Raw genomic sequence first — 18990 nt, 5'->3', positions numbered from 1 at the left:
ACCTCTCCTAGCAGGGCTCTGGATAATTCAATACATGGCCCTGTAATTAATAGGGAAAGGAGGTGAAAGACTATCCTTTCCATCTGAGCCAGTCTAGGAACTGGTAACTCATGATGCCTGCACAGAGTGACAGGTATTAGCCAAGAACTCTTTGGCATGCAGGCATGAGTGCCAGGAGCATGCCTGAACGTGAACAAAGGGTTGCCAACAGTAATTCAGGACTAATTTATTTATATCTGCACCTCTCTGGAAGCAAATAAGAGACTATCACTCAAATGAGCACTGCTTCACTTGAAATCAGCAAACCCTCTTTGGACAAAGAAGCTTGCAAGGCTTCACAGCAAAAACAAAAGAAAGAATTCACATTCCTTTACTGTGCCAGCAATGAATACAAATAAAGGCAAAACAAAACCAAAAACAAACCCCTAAACAGAATAACAGTTGGATGGCCTTCTGAGTTTGAACTGCTACCAGATACTACATTCTGAATTAATCATCAGTTTCACCTATGGAGAGTTTAAGAGTTTTGCTAAGTAAACTAAACTCAATTTCACATGTAGGTCTTATGGGAGACCTTAGGTCCACGTCCCCTCATGCTTGACTCTTCTAGCAGTGACCCATATGCCTGAACAAGCTGATATGGCCACACTATTGCTCCTAATAATTTGAAAGAAAATGCTTTAACAGAGCTGCCACCAAGAAAAAGACTTAAACCCCATCTCAGAAATTAAGTTCTGTTGCATTTCCAGCATGGGGTACAACAAGCTGTGGGTTTCTGCTTCAGTGCCGGCAGGGTGCTGCCATGAGGCTGAGAAGGAGGCCATCCAGCACACCCTGCTGCACTTTGTGCAGGGTTGCTTGCACCCAGAAAACCAGCTCTGATAATTTTGCAGCAAGTTGAGGAACATACCATATTTTCCTTTAAGCCCCGGCTACTATACACGGTGGGTGGAAAAAAACTCCAACCCTTTGACAGTGTATTTCAGGTTTAGTGCATCATTCAAGTTAGGGAGGTGCACTGAAACAGTGCAGAGCTCTTGGGTTTCCAACAGTACAATTACAAGACAAAAGACAAACCTTGTGCTAATTACATGTTCCCTGACTCGGGAAGTGGAAGCTTTAAGGACAAAACCCAAACAGCCAATGACTCAGCAAGACAAGCATCTGCCTCCTGCCCAGTGCCCGAGAGCCAGTCTTCCTTAGCACCCTGTGCTTTAAATGGTCCTGTCCCTTCACCTTAAACGCTGAAATGTTGTGCTCATGAACCATCAGGGAAAAGTTTAACCTAAGCCAATCACATACAAATGAAAAGGCACGTTCCTTTGCCAGGTAAATGGTGCTTGCCCAGCGCTAGGCTGTTCGTTCATGGGCTTTGCAGGATCTCATTCTTTGACTTAAAAAACATTATTTCTGTTAGCAGAGAACAGCATCTAGCAAGAATGACTTCATATAAGAGATAAGCAGATCTTCTGACAAGCCAATTGACATGAAAACAAGTAATAAATTAGCTGCAAAATTAAATCCCTCTGGATGCAGTGCCTGTGCACATCTGCTTTGTAATTTATTTTGCTAATACATACAGAATTATTCAACCTTCAAGACTAAGAATTGAGGTTATTTGTTTGCAACTGTCTTCTCCTTACATCTGTCTTGATTTTCTTTTCATGAAACAAAGTTCCTGAGGTCTTAATTCATTAATTCTTACTCAAGTATCCCATGGTAGAACTCTGGAAAGTATGGCCAGGTACAGAGTCCATGGATCCCATACCAATGTGGGATATGGGAGATTTTGGAATGGGAGAAAGCACAGTACAGCTCAGACTTCACATTTTTATGAAATTCACAACTCTGTTTATCTGAACACAAAGCAAAGGAAAATTATGTCTTCAGTCACAGTTCCTATATATTCTTCCCTGCATTCCTGAGATGCAGAGCAGAAAGGAGGTGAAAAATAAAATATGAGAGCTCCAAGCTACCACCTCAGCACCTTAATAAAAGGGAATAAACAAATATAAGACAAATAGAAAGTAAACACAATTCAATAAAGTCTGCACAAACTTTTCAATTTGAGCCTCAGGGGTTTGTTTGTTTGCAGGCATATTTTATAAATAGTTGGGAGAGTAAGTTTGCCAAGGTGGACATTCAAAGTAAATTAAAAACAAACATTGAAGATCATTTAGAAAAAGCAAATTTTGATGCAGTAATCTCAATATATATAGGACTTCCCATAGTTACCTTATCCAAAACTGAAGTCACAGACTACATGAACAGCCCTGCTGAAAAGGACTGTGAGAGGAAGTGAAGGGTTTTTCTGGAGTATTATCTAACACTGAACACTCTTGCCCAGCTACCCGCACGATTTATCTGCCTGATTATAACAGCTCAGTTTTCAAATATCAAAGGTTTTCAAATCATTCTTAGGCAAGCAGCAGCAGCAGATCAATGCCTTTTCTATAAAGTCAGAGAAAATACCTTTGGGAATAAATGATCTTTTCTCTGGAAAGCTGCTCAGGGAACTATCCCTAAGAAGGAGCCCCACACTTTGAGGCTTGCAGCCTGGGTTCTGTGCAGCCAGAAGCAGATCAAAACCAGTGACACTGAAAGGACTCTCATGACAATGATTGCTGTTGTCTGGGGCCAGACCACCAACTGGAGCAGTTTTAAGGACCAGGTGAGAGAGATGAGACACAGAAGTTGAATCACAGTGCTGCAGCACAGCCCTGCTCAGGTGCTCCTGCCAGGATTTTCATCTGTGTATTCCCTTCCCACCCGCTCTTCTCTTTCCCTGTGTAAGAAAGGGACAGGGGGATTATGCAAGTGAGCTCTCTCCTTACTGCAGGGGTGGCTACAAGAGGTAGTGTGCCATCAGGCAGCTCCAGTGCAGGGCAGAAAGGGGATGAGCTACTGGGGCTCCGTCAGGAAGCTCACACAACTGCACTGTCCAAAAGTGCCGTACACAGAGCCCTCCAGTCACACCAGCACTTCTGACCACCACAGTTTCACCAGCAGGATGTTTGGCTGGAACATAGGGAAGTGCTTTCAGCAAAACCTGTTGGAGCAGCACTATCAGCAGTGGCCTCACAAATGGAGCACGCTGACCTCCAAACCTGGAGTACTGTCATCCTGACCCCTACGGTCCTACTCAGGCAAGTTAGCAAATCACCATCTTGAGGTGCCTAGGAAAGAAAAGAAGGTATTATTTTTTTTGTAACTTTTAAAAAAATAAGCAACTTCCTATTAGTATTAAATTGAAAACATGTTTCTATGGTGAGGGCTGCTCTGAAAAAAATTCTTTATCAAAAGAAAACATTTCTCAGGCACACCCGAAGATACTGCAGAAAAAAAACTTTACTTATCTCCACAAATATAGCAGGAGGCCAGACTCAGAAATAGAAAACATAGCTCTGTGAAGAGAAAACTGTGGATTAAAGATACCTATGGCCCTTATAAATTGCGAGTATGTAAGAATTTATTCAGCCTCTTGAGGTTTCCAGGTAGCGGAAAACAACTGAAGCTATGCAAATAATTTTGGAGCTGCCCTTGGTATAAATTTGTCCTCATTGTAGCATTGCTATGTTTCAGTTTCTAATTCCATTCAGCTCTAACAATAAATTGTCTTCAGAGACCTTGACTTTCCATAGAAAATTGTAATATGTATTCAGACACTTGGTAGCATGTTTGCATATGTGAAATAATGCATGTCAAGATCCTGCAAAATAAAGGAAACCAATGAGTTTGGAATGGACATGTTTCTGTTTTACAGTCAGTTTGAGACAGACTTAGAATGAAGGCTAAAAAATTTGCTACAATACAATTTTACACACCCATTGAATTGGTGCATTTGTTCATTTTGATCATCGAAATATTCCTAAATTTCATCTTTCAGAGGGTGTAAGCACTGTCATTGATACCCATAAAAAAGTAAAATTAAGGGAACAGCCTCCATGCCACAAAAAAACTAGAAAGAAAAAAAAAAAAAAAAGACAAGCCAAATTCCTTCTCTAGGAAAAATCAAGAGCAGTTAAGTAAAAAGTTTCCAGTATAAGACAAAGTGAAGTCATCAGGTATAGCTATGCCACGGTTTAACCACAGCTGGCAACTAAACACCCCACAGTTGCTCACTCAATACCATCAGTGGGATGGAGGAACTAGAAGGGTAAAAGTGAGAAAACTCATGGGTTGGCATAAGACCAGATTAATAAGTAAAATAAAATAAAATAAAATAAAATAAAATAAAATCAACAATTTATAATTAAAGGAAAATAGCAAAAAGAGACAAATAAAACCCAAGAAAGAAAAGAGGTGCAAATGAAAACAATCACTCACTACAAACACACCAATACCCAGCCAGTCCCTTAGCAGTAGCTCCCAATAACCAGCCAGTCCCTCAGCAGTAGCTCCCCAGACAGCCTTCCCCCCAGCATTATTGCCAAGCATGATGCCAGATGGTATGGGATACCCCCGTGGCCATTTGGGTTCTGCTGTCCTGGCCGTGCCCCCTCCCAAATCCTTGTGCACCCCTGGCTGCTCTGTGCTGGAACGGGAAGCAGAAGCAGCCTTGGCTCGGTGTAGGCACTGCTCAGCAGGAACTGACAGATCCCTGAATAATCAACACTGCTCCATACTAACCTACTAAATACAAATAGCTCCAAACCAACCCCTACGAAGAAAATTAACTCTACCCCAGCCAAAACCAGCACCAGCTATCCAACATTAACAACTAAGTCTATCTCACCTCATAGACTCATTTTCATGAAACTGCCTCCCTCTACACATATATAAACACATTCAAAATCAGCTGTCAAGAATTCAGCTATCTGTACTTCCCTCAATTTTACTTTCCTATTTACTATAACAAAGATGCAGATATGTAACCAAAAACTAACACCCACAAAATCTCCTCTGACCTTCAAGCCATCCTTTGAACTTGACATTGAAGAACATGCTCTGAAAGCAGGTGGGGACTTTGCCCCAAATGGACCATCTTCAGTCATAAGGAACACCTGCCTCACACCTGCAGTAGGTGGGAGGCAGTGCCCTTAGGAAAGCAAATAGGGCAACAGGGGAAAGCAGGGGAAAGTGAAAAATGAACTCATGAGAAGAGGTTTACATTAAAGCAATGATTTTTTTTTTCCTCCAGAGCTACAAGAAGTATTAGAAGAATCTTTATATTTTCCCTGTGGTATCTGACATTGGCTACTGTCCATCTCAAAAATACGTAGGAGAGAAGCAAGCAGATATATCCTAATAAGTCCTCACCAAAACCAGAAAGAGACCTTGGGAACAGGGTTCAAACAGAGATAACAACCGAGAGTGAGTGGGGTGGAAAGGCTGAGGGCCACAAAGGAGATAATTTCAAAAGAAAATAGGAAGAAAGAAGTAAATACCTGATTGTTATTCAGCAGCACTAAACAGCAGCCAACAGCTTCTGAAGGCATCTCTCCCAAAGAGAGAGGTGCTGCCTCAAGGCAATAGACATGAGAGCTGACCAGGTACTCGTGCACTGATGTAGGAGCCTGGAGCCCCCTCCCTGTCTGCAAGCAACTAACAAAACAAAAAGGCTTTTTGGCAACAGCCTGCATCTGGAATGCTTTGCCTGATTGCCACCCCAGCCTGTGGCATTGGGCCATACAGTGCAGTCTTTGGGAGGAAAGCATGGATCACTTTCCTTAGAAACACCCACTGTCTGCTCCATGGAGGTAGACCCACCGTTTTCTTGGGTTCTCTCCTTACCTCTGCTCTTCACTCCCATAAAACTGAGGTCACTTTTATTATATCCATAACTCTATAGAAAACTTCTTTTGTAGTACTCTAACCTCCTTTTTAGCCAGAGGTCCTATCACTGAACAGCTATAACCCAGTGCTGTTGAAGAGTACATCATCACAACTGACAGATACCGAGTTTGACCTATCCTTCTTATCCACTTACTATTTCCTTCTCTGGAATGATTAAAAAAAAAAAATAGAAAAGATGGATAGCACACTCCTCTTGTTGCTTGGCTCACTCTAAGTATAGAATAATATGATAAGGATTACTACAGTATACAAGAAGTTCATGTTGAATTTATAACAGTATAATTAGCTGCAGCTTCAACCTTGTGAGGATAAGTAACCTTGAAACACCTGCAAAACAGCAGAGCTACACTGACTAGGAACCATCCTTCCAAAACTAAATCCTGCTCATAGCAAATTGACTGCAAATAGCTGTCTCTTGATACCAGTTTTAATGAAAAATTGACAGCTGCTAATCCATAGAGTAAATCTTCACAATTTCAGCTTTTGAAGACACAAGATTTTGCCAAATTTGAACTCACATTCTTTCCTCCCCACCTTCATCCTCCACATCTCTCCCCATCAGTGACAGGTTTGAGAATCTGTCTTTACAACTTCCCTGAATAATACCTGGCAGGGCTGGGTTCAAGAGAAGAGTATATTTTGGACCAAAGAGCCAAAACAGAGAGAAATGCTTAATTTTCTGTGCCTATACCTTCCATGAACACATTTTGCTATCATTGCATGTTTGGTGTATTCTTATTTTATTCAATATTAAGAGATAACAGTAAGATCCTTTTTTGGTCATAATTGTTGTAGTTCTGAAGATAATCTTGACTGCACAAATTCTGTCAGGCTAAAACTGTTTTCAAAAGCCAGCATAAAATAAGAGTAGATATCCAGTCCAATCTCTGTTAAAGTCAGGGAAAATCCCCTGCTCACATCAGTAATTTTGGAAATAGTTCCTACTGTGAAGACAGTAACAAGACTAAGCAGAGTACAGTGAGGGAGGGTTCGATTGTAGGATCTAAGTTCAACTGATCTTGAACACAAGTTTAAACGAGTTTACTTGTCATAAACACCACACATCAAACACAGTTGTTAAAGAACATCTGCCTGAGTTTGCAGTTCTGTGATGCTGGAGCCCTGCTATGGTGTGTGCAGCAGCGCAGCACAGAAGAAAGCGCAGCCCCGTGCTTCCAGCTACGTGCTCTCAGACAGGCTTTCCTGAGCACAGCTCACTGCTGCTGTCTTGCTCAACATCCTTCTGGAAGAGAATCTGTGCTGCAACTTGATGTTGATTTTTATTAACACACAGATCTCAACTGAGAATTGAGTGACACAGAATTAACTAGTTACTGATTGAAACTTAGGAAACAAACTATGAGATCAAAGTAAATTATTAAAGAACAAAACCCCACAAAACCTAATATCACATCCTAGACAGTTAGAAATCCTGAGAAGTATTTGGCATTGAGAAAACAACCAACCAACCAAAGCATTTTCCACCTTCAAAGCCACTATATCATTAGTGAAGATACTTTTCATCTGCTTAAGCAGGTAAGATGCTAAAGAAGCTTGTATTTTAGGAAATAAAAAAAAATTTACAGTTTTTCACAGTACTGTACTAATAGAGGAAATCAGTTCCCAGATACTTTATATTTTTGTTGACATATCCAAGGCCTAGGGTTGTGTATGTAACCAAACATTGTGGGACCTGTACCCTCCTAGAACAGCAGCTAGAGACAAAGCAGAAATCACTGGAGTGCTTTATGGTGTTTGAATTATCTTATGTCATTAGGCAAATGAATTGAGGATTTTCTGTCAAGATTATCTGATGAGGCAAAAAAATCCACAACAGAGCCTTATTTCTGTAGAATTTCCACAGCTGTCTGAAGTATATTCCTACAAGGGGGACTGTTTCCTTTTATACAGATTATTCTTATGCAGCTGCTTTCAAGGATGCAGTCAGGATTTCTAGGTTAATCAAGCCGATGCTCAAAAACCTGATGCATGCCAGATGCAGAGGATACAGTTCCATATATATGGGCTCCTCACGGTGAATTAATGGTACCTAAAGGTTTTACCTCTCCAATTCTCATAGCCTCAGCCATTTTTTTAATACATCCTATGCTGCTAGAGCTAGCCTGCATTTTGGCATTGGTGAGAAAACAATACACACCCTATGACAAACACTAGTAAATTAGTTAATATCGTGACTGTTTATACAAGACTGAATGTGTGCTAGTGTACATCCTAGCATACGTGCTAGCATTCAGACTGTGAATAGGGTAATCTGCTTCAAATTTAATTACTTAGCAACTTTGCAAAGTGCTGCTTATCAGGCATTAATACTTCCCTATTCTTGCTTTAACACCTGCGTCACAGTTTAGAAAAGAGCAAGCTCAGCCATTGAAAGTGAGAGTCATGTGGGGTTGCAAGAGTCCCAAGGTCCCAAGGGACTACCTCTTAATACTTCACTCTCCATCCCAAAGCCTGGTTTGCTCAGCTTTACAAGATCCCTCAAACATTTGAAATACCACAGGGGCTTTCTTAATTAACCCTTGGTTATATGATTATACATAACAAGTACCTGAAGGCTGCATTTCTCTTAATTCAGACACCTTCAGGGAGACCCAAATTCCATTTCTCTCTTCCCAGAGCTGCTGGCAGATACTAGATAATGACTCCTCTCTCAAGCTCTCCTCTCCTCAAGTTCTTATAAACCTGCCAAGAGCAAACTGCTACTTTGCAATACAAACAGGTCTCTCACAACAGCAGCTCAGGGGAGAAAAGAAAAAAGAGCTAGAAAGGACTATATATGAAGTTCTTTTGTCTGGGTTTTTGGTTTGGGGTTTTTTGGGGAGGTGGGGGGGTGGGTGGTGTTTCTCTGGGGTTTTTTCAGAGGAAGGTAACATCTCGCCTCCTCACCACTCCTAAGACCTGTGACTACCATCCATGCCTTTCTGAGAAAGGAATGTGTAGGAAATAAAAAGTCCTAGAGCTATCTGTGCCATGTGGACTAAAACCAGCTAATTAAAACTTATAGACACTTAGAACTGCTCTAAACACACTGTCTGATAGGATGTTACTTATTGCACTTGCAGCAACCTTTCCTGGCCAAAAAGAAAACAAAGAAATTTTTTAAAGGAGCAGCAGAAGCAGTTTGGTTACAGTAAGACTCTACTGATGCATGAATGGCCTTTAGAACAAGTTTCTATCCCCACACTCACTGAGCACAATCTCAATGAGACTAAGCCAGCAGGAAAAGAAAAGAAACCTCACTGCTTCAGGTACAAACAGCAATGCTTCTTGCTAAGAAAGCCTCCTAACTAAAGACAAAGCCTCAGTTTAACTGATAGTTAATCAAACGCATTTAGAGTCAACCATCAGAAGCAAAAATTACTTTTATTGTCAGGATTAGGAAAAACATTAGTAAAATCAAGGTCAGTCATTAGGGTGGTAAAACAGCAGCAGTGTCATGAACTTGGGACATCACTGCTTGAAGAGCAGTCAAAACTCATTCTTTCTCACTGGAGTAAAGCCTGAGAGGAAAAGAATTGGGTTGTATGTCAGCAGCATGAGCAGCTGGAAACGATGAGGTACATTCCTAACAGTTACACTTTACATCAATTAAACACCTTTCATCTAAAGCATCTTACAAAAGGATGAAAGAATTACCATTATTTTACAGAGAAGAACTGAGGAATGCAGACTTGGTGTATAACTCACTTGGACAGCAGACAGGGATCTGTTTGCATTGCATACTACAGGCTTCTGCCAAGTAGATGAGAGTTTTTTCAGTTCATGTGCCATGCTGGAAAAGAAGTGTCTGCATGAGCATGTTAGGACAGCACCAAGCCCAACCTAGCAGAGAAAACCTTTCACCATGACTTTGTAGCCTCAGGCATGGCACTACCTCAGCTAACATGGTCACCTGGCTTAAAAACAGAGTGTATAGGCAGGTATGTGCTCATACGTGCCTTTGTGTCAGATGCCGAGGAGGAAGGGGAAAAAACAGGAGAGATTTACAAGCCTGACTCTATAGAAATTAGAAATTAATGAGAGCTTGGCTACTAACTCAGTAGAAGCCAGATGTTTACCACAGAGCTCTGACTCGCGTTAACACTACCCAAAGTCACTTTGCGCTGTAACACAAAATAGGCAGAGACAAATTTCCCATTGCACAGCCACAGCCACACCACACACAGAGCCCAAGAATAACTTAGGTGTTAGTCCTCTATCATAAAAAATTGAAAGTGGCAAGGGTCCATTTCAGTTTTGTTACAGACTCAACAAATACGCACCTGCTCTGTTATACCAGCAAGGCTATTTTAATTTAGAAAGTCAGCTGGTGCTAAAATGGACTAACCCACTTAGAACGCAAAGTGCAGATCAAATTTATGGCGTAAACATAATGTGCTGGAAAAGTAAAGCTTTCTAAGAGAAGAGCTTTCTGAGAGAAACAGGGTAATTATCAAGGGAGGTAGATGTTCTGCTGCTCAGGAAGCTGAGCCCATTATAAAGAAAAAAAAGTCCACTAAACATAATAAAAGGCTATTGTTAAAAATCTCTGTATAAAAATAAAATGAAAGCATCAGGTCACAGGGTAGGAGGAGTGGCTCAACCACCTGGTCCCTACTAGGAGTGCTATTTCCTAAGAATTTTCAAATGTATACTTGAATCAAAGACATTCAGATGAACTACCCTTTTTAGAAAACATTCTGTTATAGTCTGGATAATTCCAATTAATTTCTTTCTACAAGTCCCTTCACATCACCAGCTTCATTTTTTTTTTTTTTTAACATTGAATTGTGTCACCAAAATATCCAATTAAAAATAACACCACTGGTCAAACAATAGATGTGAGATTTTGGCATCGGTGCTCAACTTTGATTTGCACTGACCCCAGGAAAGATCTCAAAGCTGTTCTAATGCAATTTACAAATAAGAACACAGTGCTGGTTAGTCCACTGTGTGAACAGACGCTGCTGTCCTCAAAAGAATAATGTTATCTGAGAGAGAGGTACAGTTACACAGCCAAAAACTAACACAGACAGACATTGTTAATTGTATCAACTTTCAGCTAGACTGCAACAATGTGGCAAATATGTCCCTACTGGCCCCGATATTTTTTGAGCCATACTTCCCCCCCCCCCCCCCCATGAACATGAGCAAGTATTTCTATCCCAGTAAAGGGGGAAGTTAGATTATTATTTGCCCACAGAATCTTTCATATCCCAAATTAGCTCCAGACCATAAAAACAAGCCCACATTCTCAGAAAGCAAAGACAATACACACTTGCTGCTATGTATCCTTGCCAAGGAGATGAGTGTTTGTGATTTGGAGGGCAAAAAAGCCTTTTTTGCCTGAGTGCCGTGTGCATTTCACCACACGTGCTATTTGGAATGACACATTTCAGAGCAGTTCAGAGATGCCATGGTCCATCACATCATCCTGAGTCACCTTGACATTTCTGAGATTATGCATTAAGATGATAGCCTCAGGGCTATAAACCTTCTTTTTAATACATTATTAATGATTATGGCTGTTAGAGACGGCATAGTCCTAAAGCCTTGTTTTCCTCTCAGAAATCTAACCAAACTATTGTGCACACATAACACAATAATATCTCACAGGTTTAGATTAGGTTTTTCAGAGACTCAGGTGTCTCAGCACTATCTGGTGTCTGCACAGAAAAGTGTACTTCAGGTTCCCAGTTCACTCCCTTGCTCTACGAACCAAAGGACAAGGGAACTACAAAGGCACCAGTAGTCTACTCTACGTCTAATACAGATCTTGGATGTGTTTGTTGCTTCAATTAGTGCTGCTGTTGCAGCAAAAAAAAAATCTAGGCAATGTACCTATTCAACATCTAGAAAAACATGTTTGCCTACCTCTCAAATTGTAACTAAAAGTAACATTAATAAACAATAAGGAAGACTACTGGTCCCACCTTATCTAGGTACAAAAAAAAAAAACAAAAAAACAAATCAAAATCAAAAATACCCTATCTGAAGATTGTCACCAGAGTTATGGGTGGTTTGCAAAGACAGCAGATAGTGCTGGAGCTTCATGTTCTTTGTATAAAGAGCAAGCTGTGAACATATCCTCTGATCTTTCCACTGACCTCCCACTGGCTTAAAAGATGTCCTTCCCAAGGCTGTGCTCCTAAAAATTTTATCCTAAAAATTTAGCGCAGTGGTCCTACTCCAACCTGGCATTGTGCCTGTACACTTCACACCAATTCTACTAATGAAAAAAGCTTGAAAATAACCTCTCCCCTGTAAGAAAATCAACAGTATTGCTCTTAACTCTTTCGAGGCTTTTCTAGCTCACCACAGTTTCCTCAGCTTCCCTTAAGAAAGAGCACTAGCTGTAGTCCTGCTCCTTGCTTTGTTTAGCTGTGGGCAGTGACACGCATCTGTTTGATGTGGAACTTCCTCTCATTACCTGCCTAATTACATACAGAACCATACAAACAGCTGAGTTTGGGTTGGTTTTGGTTGTTTTAAGGACTACACTAAATCAAGGTCAGAAATTTCATATACATCGCTTTTTTTTCAGCAGGTTAGTCCAGCCTACATGTTACAAGCAGAAGAACCTGGCTGAAAGTCTGAAAGTCTTCCATTATCTTTTGAAAGCCGCTGCTATCTGAATATTAACAGCATTACATGGATATTCATCTCATGCTCTGATAACATTATTGTCTCTCGAGCTCTTCGCTGCAGAAACAGGCAATCACGCTCCTGCCCAGCTTTGCACATCAAAGGAAAAACGACAATAGAACAGCTTTGAAAAAATGCCACGAACTGGCCGAAGTACAGAGCTCGTAAGCAGACAGAGTGTTCTGTTGATGTGGCAGCGGGCGCGGCCCCGAGAGCCCGGAGTGAGGCGGCTGCCAGGAACAGCCCTCGGCCGCTCTGACTCAGCGCAATGCAGTGGGAAAGGAAACGCGCTTCGATTTCAAAACCCCACCAAGGCCACACTTGCCCTGTTTCATGCTGTCATAGCAGAAGAGGAAAGGGGAGCTGCCAGGATTTAAAAAAAAAAAAAAAAAAAAAAATTAGATAAGGTCAGGGAGGAGGAAGGAAAAAAAAAAAAAACACTTGGAAGAAAAAACATTTTATAGCATCAGTGCACTTGACTCTTTCTTTGACTTCATGCTGACGCTCTTCTTGCACAATTCAGGAGGAGTGAATGGAGCCACACACCTTCCCTCCCCCAGCAGGGACCTCGGCAGGGCCACAGAAACCCGGGCCGGCACCGGGAGCCGCCCGGCCCCCGTGCTTTCAGCAGCTGTAGCATGCAAGGATCGAGGAGAGGGGAGGTGGGGGGCAGCCACATAACACACACATTCCCCCAAATACACGTGTGTGTATTTGTATATGCATATATACTCACACCATTGTTTGAAAATTACTTTTGAAGAGCTCTGAGCCACCAACACCACGAGTTCATTCCTTCAGTATGCTTTAAACAGCTGCCAGAGGTCAGGAGTATGATGTTGAAATATAAAGTTCTCCTATATTATTTCAGAAAGTCTCATTTCACTTTTAGACAGATTTTCAGATGTTCAGCTATGTTTTCTTTACACTAAAGTACAGTATTTTTACATATGCAAGCAGAGACAGAGACATGACTTTGAAAAGAAAAAAAAAATCTGAAACAAAATGGAAACATTAAATGAGAGCAACATAACAACACATTTCCTTCTGCCTGCATTTGTTTTACTGAGAACACTACTTCTCAGGCCCAGCTAATCAGCATTCATCAGTAAAACAAGATATCAGGGAGCAGTGAGAGCCCTAGAGGTGTTTATCTTCCTCTTTTTTGAATCATGAAGCTTTTCAGAGGGTATTTTCACAAGACAAGAGAACTGTTCATGAATATCTTGTAGATCAGCACTGTGACTTGGGGACAACTGCCAAAAAGCAAAAAGGACAAAAGAAATGCTGCATCCATCAGGATTCTCTAGCCTTTCCCTGTCTGTCCACTTCTAGATCCTTGTGACTTTTTATTTTGGCCCATATCAAAAAGAACGGCCTGTTAATAGGTAACAAGAATCTGGAAAGATTTTTTGCAATGCTATAAATAGCCAGTTCTCTGGCCAGCAAAAGCAGTCCTGTGTTTATACCCAGAGAACGTAGACAGAGAAAGATAATGGTTTGTTTTGTTTAAGGTGGAATTACTTTGGCAGTGAACAGTTGCATTGTTACTAATTTTACACAGTTAAGTGTGACAATAAAATCTTCAGAGTACATTTCAAGACAGTTACAACACAGACTTAAATACATCTGAAATACAGCTCGTATATGCAACCATCAACATACATACGTAGATAGAGCCACAGTGACTAACACTGACAGGGTGCTTTTTTTATTTGCTTGGCTCTGCTGGGGCACACCACTGTATGGTAATGCTCTGAACCTTGTGTGCCTACAAGAATCTTGCAGAGCCGGGTTGGAGAGGCATGTTGCACATATTTACACTGGAGTAGCATTGCCTACTTTGTAAGTGTGCTCCTGCACAATGCCCAGCTTCCTCTATTCCAAACCACTCTTGTTCTAGTCCATTCACCCCTCCATAACTGCTTGGCACAGTTTCAGTTCACCTCCCCCCCGCCCTCACTTTTTTTTTAATAGGCTTTGTCAAGTCTGCTCCTAAATCTTCCTGTTCATTTTGTTTCGGGGTCATATCTGAGGTGGTTTAGATTAAACAAAAGAAAACCCAGGAGTTACAGGTCAGTTGCTTTTAGGTAAGACTCATGAACTCAGAAACAAGGAGTTGCAGCTCAGATAATAGCACACTTCACCACGTGAACTATGCCGGCTTCCTGAAAGGAAGGGGACACAGTACTCTCCCTGCAGCTCCAAGCACTTCTTGCCATAGTCCCAGCTTTGAGATCCAAGCTGGCCAGCTCTGCAGCATGCCTAAGGCTTGTAAAGAATGATTATATAATATTGCAGTACAATACTCTAAAGAAGGCAAGAAAAACACCACCAACCAAACCAGAAGTCTGTAGCCAGAAACAGCCCATAATGAAATAGAGTTCAATACTTTGCCCCTAAACTGCTGGTGTTGGGAGACAGCATCTGCTCTCTGGTGCAGTGCCTCACCTGCTCCAGAGGGGCTGTGCAAGCCTCCTGCTTCCCAGCCCAGTCCTGGGCACATTCTACAGATCCAGCCTTGGATATCAGGGCCCTCTATCCCCTCCTCACTCCACTCACCAAGCCACACATGCTAACCTCCTACACAAGCAGAGTACAGTGGCATCTGACTAATATAATTTGGGGGTTAATCTAAAGAAATGTTATAATTTAATATTTAGACTCAGTTCCCTTAATCCATTTTATACGCAGGAACATAAACTATACCTTGCCTTGATATGTGTGTACTCACTCATCAGTGTGTGTATCTCTTGAAATGTATATTCAGGAACGTATATCTTGATTAGTTAGAACACCCCTAGTTAGAAAGCTGTGTCAGCCAACCTCACTGGTTAACTTTAGCAGGAAGACATGGCACATTGGTTGAGAAATAGCATCAGGTTAATGTAGCTGTGCTGTTTCTCCTCAAAGCTGACATGACCTGTACTGTTCCATGTGGATATCAGCCACCACATAGCCAAGTAAGAACTCCAAGCTTCATTTCCAAGACTGGACACACCCCTGTGTTGGCAGGTTGACAAGGCCAAAGTACACACAGATAAATTCTCCACAGAAAGGCTCTTCTACAGGGGGGGTAAACTGTGAAGGGCACTTAACAAAATAAGTAAAGTCACATGACTAAAAAAATTTTTTTTAAACTTCATATATATTAATGTTCATTAAATCTTACTCTGCAGCAGTTTAAGGCAGTCATTACTTGTTTTTAAGGCAACCACATATTCAAAACCATTTCCCACAACTCAGAAGTACAGTGGTCAGATGTATGATAGATAAAATCACGTTTTGTTTTTGTTAAACTGGCTGAGATGCCACTAATAAAAAGGTAGAAAAAAGAATAATCAAAAATGACGGTTGGTGGCTAAAATCTAATTTAGGTTTCCAAATGGAAATCCAGAATATGACCTAGGTTTGAAGAAAAAAAAATTAAATAAAAAGAAGGAGAAAAAGCTCTGGACAATAAATTTTCTGTTTGAGGAATCCTTAAGCATTTTTCTTTGCTTTTGACAGGTCACAGAGTTGAGCTTCAAATTCCTCCTTCGCTAAGCATTACATCAACAGCAATTTGTACTCTTACTCTAAGATTTCTAGTTTGTTATCCTACTAGGGATGACAAAACAGGTCAGCAGGCATGACTAAGGGCAGTGCATGCTAGACATAATACACTCCTGGCTAGAACCTGTCATAAATTTAAGTAACAGACACACACCAATGTTTAATAAAAATGTTGCTTCAACATTGGAAAGTACAAAGCTAAACTAACATGATGTTCAAATAACAAAACCATGCACTGCAGACACTACCACTGTAGCTCATATGACATGGGTAAAGTTCACACGAGCTTTTACAGTGGTTTCATCCATTCTATTTTGAAGTAATATCTCTTTGAAAGCAGGTTAATTATAGCAGGATTTGACAAGATAAGAAAAGGACAGAAGACAACTCTGTCAGCATAAAGCAATTTAAACCAAACACTACCCATCTACAAATTGAGAGAGACCTGTGTAGACAAGAACTCATGGAGCCAGATCTCAAGTAAAGTCCAGGAAAATATGCCAGTTTAGAAAAAATCTGACTCCATCCACTTATTTTAGGTCCAAACTAACATTGTGTGTGACCAGTTCATTACTGCATGCTGTTTTTAGTTCACTGTTTTTCAGAATTAATGTGAAATGGAAAGATTCTCCCACAAGCCCAGTAACCATCTGGTGTTATTGCTGTACTTCATGAAAAATTCATTGCCTTTTTATCATAGTCAGCTATTTCAGAGATTGTAGTGATTTATGTTTTTAAGCAGAATATTTTATTCGCTATTGATGTTTGCAAATCTGCTTCAGCATCACAGTTCCACAGATTATGTTCTTTCTGGCTTCATCCTCGGGATTTCTAGCAGCCTTGAAGGCAGCAGAAGCTGTAAAAAAGTCAGTTCTAGTAACAGATTTATAAAATGGACATCACAGTATTGTCTGTTTTCCCAGGCTAAATAAAGCTAAACTCATTGCCGGTAAAACATGCTCAAGCACTAAGAGCCACATTACAGCTCCAAGCTCTCATTCAGCCATTCATCTCCAACAGAGCTATCTGTCAAAGAACACACAACTCAGTTTGATATTCATTCTAGCTCAGAGAAATTTTATATTTTTCCTTCATGCTCTACTCGCAGGAGATTCTGCAGCCAGAAGCATTTTAGCAGGCTGTACGGAGACCAAAACCAAGTCAGTGGGTTAAGGAGTGCACAGGCTAAACCCCTCCTCCTGAGTGCTGAGAGAAGCCCCAGCAGTGCAATAATTGCTTCCTGGACTTGTAACCACTCATCTGGAGCTTGGCTGTAACACCGACCATGGTCCTGCCCGGTACCACACCAGTATGAGCTGCCTGTGCTGTGGTTTTGGAAGCCCTTAAGATTGTGCTTTTCCTTCGCTCCTCCTTCAGGCTAACACGAGTAAGTCCAAAGGAATTCAGACAATATAGCCTGGCAATTCCTTTAATCTGAACTAATGCCTGTGAGAGTTGGCAACACCTGAAGAGTGGGTGTAGAAAACACCCCCAACAATTCAATACAAACCAGGCTGCAATAGGAAATAGCTACTAAAATTGAAAAGGAAGGGAGTGAATATTCATAAGTTCTCATCAAAAAGAAGATCACCTTTAGCAGTGCCTTTACATATCCACAAATACTTTATCAGCCCACACAAGATTTCTGTTTCAAGCACTGCAAGTTACTTTAGCTCTGAGTATTCATACATGTTGTCAGGCTACTCCGAGTTTTAATCTTAAAAATATTGCCTTCACTCAAGCAAAGTCCCAAGCAGGTATTTTACTTTGTTAGTTTTGAAAAAACTAAACTCATCCCTGAATGAGTTGATGAGATGTCACAAAAGCATACAGAAAGCAGAAGGCTTAAGGAAACAGGAATAATACAGGGAGGATCCTAGAGAAGCTGAAGCTGCCTCAGAGACAAAATTAGTAAAAAAGTGCAAGAGTAAACAACAAGGTCTTCTCCTGGTACAGGGACATTAACAGGAATTTTATATGAAACATGGTCCTGATGCTGAATGGGCTGGGGGAACTTGGTTATAACAGAAGCAGAAAAGGCCTTTACTGGTGAGGTTTGATCTCAGGCTTTTCTGGTTCCTCTGCCTAATGGAAGTGCCTGGGAGATCAGACTGAATACCTGTCTGGTCCTAGGGACTCATGTGACAAATGAGGCCAGTGAGACTGGTGGCCAACACCACTGAGATGCCATCCTCAATCACCTTTAAAAGGTCATGGCACTTTCAGGAGGGTTCCAATTACTACAGAAATGCAAAAAGTTCAGATTCCTCTTCGAGAAGGATTATCCTGGGAGAGCACAGACTTATCACAGCCCCTAGAAAGACTGTGGAACAAGTCTTCAAAGCCATTTCTAAGCACAGTAAAAATGAGAAGATCATGGAGAGCTGGCAACAGGGACTTACCAAAAGGAAATAATGCTCAACTGATATGATCTCCTTCTATGAAGAAAATGGTAACTTTAAGCAAAGAGCAGTGGATATCCTTCACCTTGGCTCTCCCAACACCTTCCCAACAGTCTCCCTCAGTACCTACACCAGCCAAGTCAGAGGTATGGGATGGATGGTTGGCATATAAGGAAGGTAGAGAACTGCAGGACTGTTAATTGGGCTGAAAGAGTCAGTCATCAGAAGCCCTTGAGTGTCATGGAGGCAAGGGGTCAAAATAAGGATGACCAAACACTAGCCCAAGCTGCCCTTTGTATATCTCGATCATTTGAGATTACAGAGTAGCAGGGATTGGAAGGGATCTCTGGAGATAATTTAGTCCAAACCCCCTGCCAAGGTAGGGTCACCTATAGCAGGTTACAAAGGAACATATCCAGGTGAGTTATGAATATCTCCAGAAGGGGAAACTCCCTAATCTCTCTGGGCAGCCTTTTCCAGTGCTCTGTCATACTCAATGTAAAGTAGTTCTTTCTCATATTAAGGTGGAACTTCTTGTGTTTTAGTGGTTTTGAATTTTAGTGATACGCTCAGCTTGAAAGGGCAAGGCCCT

The 18990-nt window shown here is 41.2% G+C and overlaps 1 long non-coding RNA gene across 6 annotated transcripts in view; it reads right to left on the bottom strand.

Moving 5' to 3' along the window:
* Nucleotides 1-18990, bottom strand: part of LOC138106393 (uncharacterized) — a 176489-nt gene that overhangs the window by 145365 nt on the left and 12134 nt on the right. For 2 of the 6 annotated variants that reach the window (XR_011148980.1, XR_011148977.1), the window contains one exon: nt 3100-3176. The exons of 3 other annotated variants lie outside the window; for them this stretch is intronic. This is a non-coding gene — a long non-coding RNA (uncharacterized lncRNA). Of the gene's footprint in view, nt 1-3099; nt 3177-5387; nt 5520-18990 lie in introns of those variants that run through there. One more of the 6 variants, XR_011148981.1, reaches the window with a different exon arrangement.

This window comes from Aphelocoma coerulescens, chromosome 2, assembly GCF_041296385.1.
Source record: "Aphelocoma coerulescens isolate FSJ_1873_10779 chromosome 2, UR_Acoe_1.0, whole genome shotgun sequence".
Classification (NCBI taxonomy): Eukaryota; Metazoa; Chordata; class Aves; order Passeriformes; family Corvidae; genus Aphelocoma; species Aphelocoma coerulescens.
The sequence above is the reverse complement of the archived record's forward strand: the minus strand, read 5'-3'. Positions and strand labels throughout refer to the sequence as shown.